The sequence below is a fragment of the Phaseolus vulgaris genome, chromosome 5 (genome assembly GCF_051622355.1).
Source record: "Phaseolus vulgaris cultivar YP4 chromosome 5, ASM5162235v1, whole genome shotgun sequence".
In the NCBI taxonomy this organism is placed as follows: domain Eukaryota; kingdom Viridiplantae; phylum Streptophyta; class Magnoliopsida; order Fabales; family Fabaceae; genus Phaseolus; species Phaseolus vulgaris.
The window spans coordinates 31,560,237-31,570,033 of record NC_143502.1 but is presented as its reverse complement, the minus strand read 5'-3'; positions in this window follow the sequence as shown (position 1 = coordinate 31,570,033).

The window sequence follows — 9,797 nt, the reverse complement described above, 5'->3', positions numbered from 1 at the left end:
TATACTACTTTAGGAAAATGTTCTTTTTTATGGTTTTAGAAAACTATACTACTTTTTTTATTCCTACTTCGTAATAAATGTATATGCTAACTAATTAAAAATAAATGAAATTAATTTTGTAATTGTAAAAGATGTTTATTGTTAATTTGAAATTAAAGAAATGATAATTAAATAGAAACAAAATACATAAAATGTATACCTAATCCCTGAAAACCTTTTCAAACTATTGAATTTTAAACCCATTGTTTACCCAATATTCTTTTTTATGGTTTTCTATACTTCTCATTCATAATGGAAAATAGCAATTTATTTAGTATCACTGTCATTTCCAAAAATTTAGAAAAATGTATTCGTACTTCATACTAAATGTATATGCTGACTAATTAAAAATAAATTAAATTAAAATTCTAATATAAAATGTATTTTTTGTTAATTTGAAATTAAAAATATGATATATTAAAATGAATTTATGATGTGCACATGTATGTTCAAATATGCACCACGCTCTTTATTTGTAATTCTGTTTAGTTTTTTTTAGATAGGGATACGTGTGAATGAGTATTTAACCACAAAATTATTTATTTATTCATGAGGGTGCATTTTTTAGGCATGCACATTGCTCTGCTGGATTAGATTTATGTGTTGTCTCATAAAAGTTTCTCATTTCACATTAAAACGTATACCTAACTACTGAAGTCTTTTTCAAACTCTTGCATTTTAAACTCATTGTTTACCCAATCTTCTTTCTATGGTTGTCTGTACTTCTCATTCATAATGGAAAATACCAATTTATTTAGTATGACTGTTATTTCCAAAAATTACCATTCATCATTTCAATACCTAGAAATGTAACATTTTTTCCTTTTTTTATTGTCATAAAAACTATTAATTATTACTTATTAGCTATTATTTATAAATTATATACCTTTCCACAATCACACCATTAGTTTGCATTTCTGAAAATTTTTTGAACTCTAATGTACCTCTACTCTCTGTATACTTTCCTCTACTAAACCACTTCAGTGCTTCATTAACTTTTAAACAAACAAAATGAACAATGCAGAATCAGCAGAAATCATAAGCAGGGAAACAGTAGATACATTCAAAAGCATCATACAACCTTCGGAGGTATGTTATCATATTTATTCTCTATATTTTTTTTTTCTTTCCGTTTTAGGGTTAACTATTATTTGTCTGCATTCTCATATAATGTTTATGTTATCATAGTATGGTTTTTTTGTGGATCGGGCCTTTGCAATAATATTTGATACGGAACTGGATTCTATATGGTATGGACCCTTGTGGATCAAAGAGTAAATATATTCAAGGTATGTTATAATATGGACCTATACAATCCCTTTATCTTTCCAGGTTGTGATGAAATGCATAAGCTATACGCGTTAAAAGAAGGATCTCATCAAATTCTCTTCCTTTACGTGGGGGATAACTGTTTTGATGTAACGATATTTGAGGATACGTTGTCCGAAATATTGCCGTAGATTTTTTTCTAGAGATTGAAAGTCGAAGCTCACTAACGTATCATGCACTTGTGCATTTTACACTAACTTTGACTGCTTCCCAGTGCACAACAAGTCATTTGATATTTTTTTTATAACTAACTTTTGCTTTACATATATTAAATGAAAATGTATTTTTTTTCACAATTGCAAATATTTAACTTTTTATTGTTATGTAGGATTTTCCTGTGACTTTCGCAATTTATAAGCGAAGAGGTAGATTCCAAAATGTCACTTTGCAAGATTGAAACGAGCAGGTGCAATGCAAAGTTCTAATCCGAAATGTTCCCAAAAAGACTGTCAAATTGAGAAGTGAATGGAAAGAATTCTATAGGAAACACTCACTTTCAGGAGAATGATAAAATTATTTTTGAAGCAGATGATGAGCACACATGGCAACACTTTCGAGTTATCATTATAAAAAGGATAATTTTTTAATTTTAGTTGGACTTAATGTGGGCAACCATATAGGTTGTTCAAACATTATTACTATTCGGAACTCCATTGTCACCACCGCTCGTGCCTTCGTTCGCACCTCCGTTCCACTGCTCGTGCACGCGATTCACCACCACTCGCACCTTTATTCGTTGCTCACATTATCGCACCACCACGTGCCACTACCCCCGCCACTGCTCCACTACTCGTGTCATTGCACCACCGCGCGCAATTGCCTTTGCCACTGCCAGCACTTTCTATAAATTATGAATTATGTTTATGAATTATGAATCTATCTTTAATTATGTTATATATTTGGATCATTTTATGAATTATGAATCGATCTTTAATTATGTTATGTATTTGGATCATTTTATGAATTATGAATCTATTTTTAATTATGTTATGTATAGTAGTAACTCAAATAGTAACTCTTTTGAGTCGAGTTACGATCCTTGGGTTACAAGTTTTCATACCTTTTCTGATCCTCTTCCGAGTTACGAGTTTAACAACAACATTGGTTACAACTGATAAAACAGTTACAACTGATAAAATAATTACAACTGATAAACAATTACAAAGTGAATGATAAAACAGATACAACTGATAAAACAATTACAACTGATAAAACAATTACAAATGAAAATCTAAAATATTATATGAGATCATTTTTATCATCTAATAGCGTCTCACGGACTTAAGCATGTATATCTTTCATGTTTAACTTGGAGAAGTTGTCATGAAATGAGAAAGGATGCAGAGGTTTGGTCAACATATCAACCACTTGATTAGAGAAAGAAATTGAAATTAAATAAATGAGACCTTCTTGAAGTAAATGACAATCAATTTAAATGTGTTTTGTCCTCTCATGAAACATGGGATTCTTTGTTGTGCATAAAGATTCAGAAATATTAATATACAAATCATGACACTAATATTGTAACCATTGAAGTTTACAAACAAGTGAAACTAATGCTTTATATTCTGCCTCGGAAGAAGATATGGACACTGTAAACTGCTTTTTAGACTTCCATGAAATTAAAGAGTTTCCCATAAACACACAATAACTAGTGATAGACTTTCTAGAATCAATGCAAGTTCCTTAATCCAAATAAGAAAAAGCTTTTATAATAATTTGATTATTTCTGGAACAAAATAGACACCAGGACATCCTTTCAAATATTGTAATACATGAAGAGATGTTGTCATATGAGGTTCTCGTGGATTTGAAATAAATCACAAAGTTGATATCAAGCTTAGTGTGAGTAAGATATAACAAACGCCCAATCAATCTTCTATATTCACCTGGATTTAAAATTAATGAACCTTCACTTTCAGAGAGAGGACAAGATGGTTCCATGGGAGAAAAGACGGGTTTGCAAGCCAATAAGCCAATAAACCACTATCAAAAAGAATATCTAAACAATATTTCTATTGATTAAGAACAATACTAGATGGTGAACGACTAATCTCAAATCCCAAGAAAGAGCGAAGAGTACCACGTGTTAGAATTATAGGCCTTAAACAAGAGGGGGGGTCAATTGTTTATTAAAGATTTTCACAAATGTTAAAGGTAGATTGAAAGACAATAAGGAATCAATCAATTAGAAATTAGTTCAGCCAAGTTAAAAAAAAAATTTAATGTGATTGCAGAAAATCAACCGGTTGTTTTTGCAAAACAATCAGTTGTTTATACAAGCAATGTTAAAAACAAAGCAAAAACAGTTTTAAAAGAGAGAAATGATAGATAAACAACACAGAGAGTTTTATACCGGTTCACTATTTACCAAGAGCTACATCAAGTCCTTAGCAACCACTGAGAATTCACTAAGCAATCAAAAACCTTGACTACACACACAACACACCAAAGTGGTGATCTTGAACCCTTCAAGAACACACACCACAAATTTCAGAACAACCTCTAAATCTGCACAACAATAATTCTCACAGAAAAACAGTAGTCAAGAGAGAAAGGAATGAGTACACCTGGGTACAATTACAAATTAAAGCAGAATGAATACATCACAATCCTATTTCACTTTTAGAAAAGATCCAAAGCTTTTAGCAATCTTGGAAAAGTGATTTGAACAATTTCTCTTAAATTAATTTAGACTAGGAGTGCAAAACAACTCATTTAAACTCCAATCAATTGGTCAAAGCATTTAATGGAAGAGCCAAAACAATTTAAATCATTTAAAATAGATTAAAGCCACTTAACATAATTTTGTTAAGGTTTTCAGAAAACAATCGATTGAAAACACGAAACAATCGATTGAATTGGTTTGACAACAAAGACAATCCAAAGTCAAGCTTTTTAAAATTACACTAAGTGTAAAACAACCGGTTGAATCGAAATTTTTCAACAGGTTGATTTTTCAATTTCCTTTGAAAACACATCTTTCTCAAAAGGATTAAAATCAAACAACCTTGGATCATCAATTAGAGTGGATTAATAAATTCAGTTACTCTAGACACACACAACCAGCAACAAAGATCTTCATGCATTCCACTTGGATTTGCAGACATCAAAGCACCTTGTTCAACACTAAGGTATTTGATACTAAATGAGTTATGAAGATGAGTTTTAACACGCTAGATTTCCTGCCAACGAACATAATGTCATCAACATACATCAACAGAGCGGTGAAAGAATGATTGTTTGTGCGAATAAATAAAGAATGATCAGTTGTATTACAATTTGAGTTAGTTTTGAGTTCCATTACCCACTCACCTGTTTTAGACCATATAAAGATTTTCTAAGTTTACAAACTTGCATTGGATGAGAAAGAGTAAGGCCTACGGGAGGAGTCATGTAAATTTCTTCATTAAGATCACCATGAAAAAATGCATTATTAACATGTAGTTGATGAAGAATCCATCATTTAGCACTTGCTAAAGACAAAATAAACCGAATGGTAGTAATTTTAACTACCAGAGAGAAAGTCTCAAAATACTCAACACTACAAGAAAAACACGAATTACATACAGATTATTACATACGGATCAAAATCCGTATGTAAAATCAACATTATATACGGATTTTTACATACGGATCAAAATCCGTATGTAAATATTAGCACCATAAAATAAAATTAGCAGTGAATGGGATTTGAAGCCAGGTTCCTTCAGCAACCAGGTAAAATTTAACCACTACACCAAGCAAATTCTTTAGTTTTATTATGATTTTTATTATACTTATTATTATTAATAATACTAACAATATTAATAATATTAATAATACTAACAATATTAATAATATTAATAATACTAACAATATTAATAATATTAATAATACTAACAATATTAATAATATTAATAATACTAACAATATTAATAATATTAATAATACTAACAATATTAATAATACTAACAATACTAACAATATTAATAATACTAACAATACTAACAATACTAATAATACTAATAATACTAACAATACTAATAATACTAATAATACTAACAATATTAATAATACTAACAATACTAACAATATTAATAATACTAACAATATTAATAATACTAACAATATTAACATATGAATCACATTTAATTTATCTATAATCTACTTGAATCTAAACATAATTTATTATATTATCTATTAGTATGAATCAAATTTAATATATGTCATACTCATAGTCATCATATTACCTATTACATTAAAATCAACTATCATATTAATTATTATTTTACGATCATATTAACTTAATTAAGTTCATTATAGGTAGTTGGTTTTACTTGTGTGTTATAGTAAAGAATATTGTCAACAAACAATATTATCTTTTAACATAAAATGATGACTTTTACATTAACTATTAATTAAATCTCTAATACAGATTACTAGTTAGCATATCATTATAGTTTAAACTATATTAATTATTCCATAAATCTATGTAAAAGGTTGTTACTAAATAACCCTTTCTACTAATATATAATATAAATCATAATGACAAAGTGATTAAATAATTTATAATATTTTAAAAATTATACATTATATCAATTTTAATTTATGTAAGTAAATATTTGAAAATAAGATTTTTTTTATCGACAAAGAATAAAAAAAATTAAACAAAACATTTTAAGGATATTTCAATCCTTATACAAGAATCTCAAATCAGAAAAGAAGTGTAAGATACAAGCACCTACATAGCCATCTAACAAAAACTTCACAACTACCTATAATAACCTATATTTGAAAATAAGATATCAAATAATTTTATATTAATATATATATATATATATAATATGAAAGTAAATTTAAATTTAACCATGAGTTTTAAAAAATTAATGATTAAATAAAGAAATATATTAATCAATATATATGTATTTATAGTATTAAAGTTATATTAATATTATATAATTTCTTCCTTTTTCTCTCTATCTATCTATATCCGGATAAAAGTAATATTACTCAAGTCAAATAAAACTACTATACACACACAATAAATATCTAAATGTATATTTATATCAAAATTAATATTAATAATATGAATATAATATTGATAATATGAATATAATATTAATAATATGAATATTAATACTAATAATATTAATAATAATATTAATAAATATTAATAATAATTTGAATATTAATACTAATAATATTAATAATAATATTAATAATAATGTTAATAATAATATTAATAATAATGTTAATAATAATATTAATAATAATATTAATAATAATATTAATAATATGAATATAATGTTAATAATAATATTAATTATAACATTAATAAATATTAATAATATGAATAATATTAATAATAATATGAATAATATTAATAATATGAATATAATGTTAATAATAATATTAATTATAACATTAATAAATATTAATAATATGAATAAATATTAATAATATAAATATAATTTATTTTATTATTATTATTATTATTAATTATATTAATATGTATAAATTATATTAATATGTATAAGTATAATAAAAATGATAATATGACCAAAGAACTTGTCTGGTCTAGTGGTCAATGCTTCCCCTGGTCATTGGAAAGACTTGGGTTCGAATCCTGCTGCAGTTTGCTTGTAACATTATTTGGGGCTTGGGTTCCAGTCCTAGCCAGTGCAAATTAAATAATAATTAGAGGAGAAAAATTATGGTAAGAGAGATACTTTTGAATAGGATAGGTATATGTAGTACCTGAAAGTAAATGGAAGTAAGTTTATTTTGTTAGGTGACATCTACTTGCAAGTAATGACTTAGGTTTGCATGAAAATAAATGTTTTCTAAAACTTGGATATAAAGGATATGGGTGAAGTTTCATATGTTTTTGGTAGAGAAATTGATAAATAAATATCTAAGGATATTGGGTTTATTTCCAAAGGCCAACACGTTTTTAAAAAAATGTTTAACATACATAATTTTGAGTGTTTGAAATTGATTGTTATTTGATTTTTGTTCAATAGATTATTGTTTTAGAATGTTTTGAATTAAATACTCTCAATGAGAAGTTGATTTAGTAGTGTATAATTTATTAAACTGCATTTTGAATATGGTTTATATAATTATAGTTAGTTCTTATAACTTTCCCATATATTATTTTGAGTTTGATGTGAATGAAATATATATTGAGTTGAATGATTAAGGTTGAATTGAAATGAATGAAGGATTATTTTTTATCAAATTAAGGATTATAGTGACAATTTTGAATGTATTTGGAAATTGGTTTTGTTAAATTGGTTTTGGGTAAAACATTTAAAATAGATTTGATTCTAATGCATGAGGTTGATTTTTTGATATTTTTGTTCAAGTGAAAATAGAACAGAGATCAAGACTTTGCTTTCGATCTTGCTAGATTTTCGTTCAAGTGAGACAATTTTCATTCGAGCTAACTTTTTTTCCTTTTCTTTTTATTTTCTTCTAGTTTATTGGATTGAATGTGAATGCTTATCATAAATATAAAATAAATATTAATTTGTATATATTTAATTAATTTGTGATTTTGTTCAAATGAATTATGTTGTATGGAAATGGTTATTGAGAATGATAAGACTTGTACGAATTTAGGGTCACAAATCTATGATATATGAATCATATTTTGATTTTTGTATTAAGTAAGGACACATATATTGTAACAAAGATGTCCCTGCTTCACTTATGGTACATGTCAATGGAAGTTCTAACATACCGTGACATGTGTAGTTGTTTGACTTGAATTGTAATAAACTTGTTGTGATCCATTATTCTTGGATTCGCCTATTAATTCAAGTTTTTGATTGGATCAGATGTTAGTCTCTAGTAGGGCATACTTAATATGAGTATTCTTGAAGACTTAAATTGATATTACATTTATTGAATATCTTTGATGTATAGATCCATGTGTGGTTTTTATGATTTTTTGTATATTGGTGTTTGAATAAATTGAATTATTTTTGGTTTACTAATCACAATGTTTCCTTTGTGTAAAGTTTTTTATATTGAAAATTTATTTCAATAACTTACCTTATGTGTTGTTTGTATTGTGATTTGCGATAATGGTAATATATACATAAACAAATATAGGTATAGGTGCAGAAAAAACATTTGAAAGAGATTAGAACTTTACTTGTGACTTTTTTTTGTAAAACTTTATGTGTGTATCTATCTATCTATATATAAAATGTTTTCTTTATATAAAGTTTTTTTATATTAAAAATGTAATTAAATAACTAACTTTTGTGTGTTTTATATTGTGATATGTTATGATTGTACTATATAAGTATTATATACACGAATGAATATATATATATATATATATATATATATATATATATATAAACAACATTTCAAAGAGATTAGAATTTACTTGTGAATTTTCTTTTAAAAAGAATTGTATATATATTATATTTAATTTGTATTTTAAAATAATACATGTTTTTGTACAAATCATCTTTTGAGTTATAGTAAAATATATAGTTTCGTGAAGATGTTACACTACTTATTAAAAATAATAACTCAAATTAAATGTCTTTTATAAAATAAAAAATGCATATTATTATAATAATAATGTAATAAAAGATCAAATAGAATATATATTATTACATAAAATAAAAGTAATTATAAATTATTTATATTGAGAATAAAAAATATTTTTTCTTATAAATAAGAATGACAATGATATAAAAATAGTTCAACATTAATAATGTTAAATTTTCTCATTTAAAGTAATACTTGTATTCTTAATATGTGTAAAAAATCTTGTTTTGTGCAGCTTTTAAAAGACTACTATGTAATATTATACTTATTACTATGTGACATATTATTGAAAATAAATATTTAAATTTAGTTAAATATAAAATAAATATTAATTATAATATTTTTATTTAAACTAACAATATCGAAATTTTCTATTTGAATAAAAAAAAGTGCAATAGTTAACAAAAATAACTTAGTGTAAAATAATAAAATTCAACATAACAGTTATCTTCATAGTGAAATATTTTGTTATAAAGAAAATCGTTTTTAACAATTAAACCTATAAAAATAAAACTTATATAATGATTTTTATTGAGTCTAAATTTTGATTAAATTATTTAATTGCAGAAACTGAATTGTGATTTAAATACTTTTAGATAATTATAGAAATAATTCGATGAATTCAAGATGTAACGTTCACTTTAGAGAAAAACTTAACCATAGAATTAAATAATTGTAAAATGTTAAAATTAAATTTATAAAGCAAACACCATAAAACGAAAATGAAGAACTTGAAAAACATTTATATATATGAAGAACTTGAATACAATTTAATAAAGACATGAAATATCAATGTTTTACTTTGAAATGTTATATAAAACTTCTATTTATAAACCTATTTTAATGGTTATTTCCTTACAAGACACACTTATATA